Raw genomic sequence first — 2,419 nt, 5'->3', positions numbered from 1 at the left:
AGATTGCTTTTGCTATTTGGGGTCTTTTGTGTTTCCATACAAATTGTGAAATTTTTTTTTCTAGTTCTGTAAAAAATGCTAGTGGTAGTTTGATAGGGATTGCATTGAATCTGTAGATTGCTTTGGGTAGTAGAGTCATTTTCACAATGTTGATTCTTCCAATCCAAGAACATGGTATATTTCTCCACCTATTTGTATCATCTTTAATTTCTTTCATCAGTGTCTTATAGTTTTCTGCATACAAGTCTTTTGTCTCCTTAGGTAGGTTTATTCCTAGATATTTTATTCTTTTTGTTGCCGTGGTAAATGGGAGTGTTTTCTTAATTTCACTCTCAGATTTTTCATCATTAGTGTATAAGAATGCCAGAGATTTCTGTGCATTAATTTTGTATCCTGCTACTTTACCAAATTCATTGATTAGCTCTAGTGGTTTTCTGGTAGCATCCTTAGGATTCTCTATGTATAATATCATGTCATCTGCAAATAGTGACAGCTTTACTTCTTCTTTTCCTATTTGGATTCCTTTTATTTGTTTTTTTTTTTTTTCTCTGATTGCTGTGGCTAGAACTTCCAAAACTATGTTGAATAAGAGTGGTGAGAGTGGGCAACCTTGTCTTGTTCCTGATCTTAGTGGAAATGGTTTCAGTTCTTCACCATTGAGAACTTTGTTGGCTGTGGGTTTGTCATATATGGCCTTTATTATGTTGAGGAAAGTTCCCTCTATGCCTACTTTCTGCAGGGTTTTTATCATAAATGGGTGTTGAATTTTGTCAAAAGCTTTCTCTGCATCTATTGAGATGATCATATGGTTTTTCTCCTTCAGTTTGTTGCTATGGTGTATCACGTTGTTTGATTTGTGTATATTGAAGAATCCTTGCATTCCCAGAATACACCTCACTTGATCATGGTGTATGATCCTTTTAATGTGCTGTTGGATTCTGTTTGCTAGTATTTTGTTGAGGATTTTTGCATCTATGTTCATCAGTGATATTGGCCTGTAGTTTTCTTTCTTTGTGACGTCTTTGTCTGGTTTTGGTATCAGGGTGATGGTGGCCTCATAGAATGAGTTTGGGAGTGTTCCTCCCTCTGCTATCTTTTGGAAGAGTTTGAGAAGGATATGTATTAGCTCTTCTCTAAATGTTTGATAGAATTCACCTGTGAAGCCATCTGGTCCTGGGCTTTCGTTTGTTGGAAGATTTTTAATCACAGTTTCAGTTTCAGTGCTTGTGATTGGTCTGTTTATATGTTCTGTTTCTTCCTAGTTCAGTCTCGGAAGATTGTGCTTTTTTAAGAATTTGTCCATTTCTTCCAGGTTGTCCATTTTATTGGCATATAGTTGCTTGTAGTAATTTCTTATGATCCTTTGTATTTCTGCAGTGTATTTCTTTCATTCTGTCAACTTTGGGTTTTTTTGGTTCTTCTTTCTCTAGTTCCTATACATATAAGGTTAGATTGTTTCTTTGAGATTTCTCTTGTTTCTTGAGGTAGGCTTGTATAGCTATAAACTTCCCTCTTAGAACTGCATTTGCTGCATCCCATATGTTTTGGGTCATTGTGTTTTCATTGTCATTTGTTTCTAGGTATTTTTTATTTCCTCTTTGATTTCTTCAGTGATCTCTTGGTTAGTTAGTAACGTATTGTTTAGCCTTCATGTGTTTGTATTTTTTACAGATTTTTTCCTGTAATTGATATCTAGTCTCATAGCGTTGTGGTCAGAAAAGATACTTGATCTGATTTCAATTTTCTTAAATTTGTCAAGGCTTGATTTGTGACCCAAGACATGATCTATCCTGGAGAATGTTCCATGAGCACTTGAGAAGAAAGTGTAATCTGTTTTTGGATGGAATGTGCTATAAATATCAATTAAGTCTATCTTGTTTAATGTATCACTTAAAGCTTGTATTTCCTTATTTATTTTCATTTTGGACGATCTGTCCATTGGTGAAAGTGAGGTGTTAAAGTCCCCTACTATGATTTTGTTACTGTCGATTTCCCCTTTAATGGTTGTTAGCGTTTGCCTTATGTATTGAGGTGCTTCTATGTTTGGTGCATAAATATTTACAACTGTTATATCTTCTTCTTGGATTGATTCCTTGATCATTATGTATGCTGGGTAGAGTAATCTTGGTTGTAGGTTTTTCCCTTTCATCACTTTAAATATGTCCTGACACTCCCTTCTGGCTTGCAGAGTTTCTGGTGAAAGATCAGCTGTTAACCATATGGGAATTCCATTGTATGTTAATTGTTGCTTTTCCCTTGCTGCTTTTAATATTTTTTCTTTGTATTTAATTTTCTTTTTCTTTTTCTTTTTTTTTTTTTTTTTTTTTTTTGCGATACGCGGGCCTCTCACTGCTGTGGTCTCTCCCATTGCGGAGCACAGGCTCTGGACGCGCAGGCTCAGCGGCCATAGCTCACGGGC

The 2,419-nt window shown here is 35.6% G+C and overlaps 1 protein-coding gene across 4 annotated transcripts in view; it reads left to right on the top strand.

Moving 5' to 3' along the window:
• Positions 1 to 2,419, top strand: part of GPSM2 (G protein signaling modulator 2) — a 63,786-nt gene that overhangs the window by 40,367 nt on the left and 21,000 nt on the right. The gene's annotated exons all lie outside the window — the stretch shown is intronic.

Source organism: Physeter macrocephalus, chromosome 4 (assembly GCF_002837175.3).
Source record: "Physeter macrocephalus isolate SW-GA chromosome 4, ASM283717v5, whole genome shotgun sequence".
Taxonomy (NCBI): domain Eukaryota; kingdom Metazoa; phylum Chordata; class Mammalia; order Artiodactyla; family Physeteridae; genus Physeter; species Physeter macrocephalus.
This window is presented reverse-complemented; position numbering and strand designations above follow the sequence as displayed.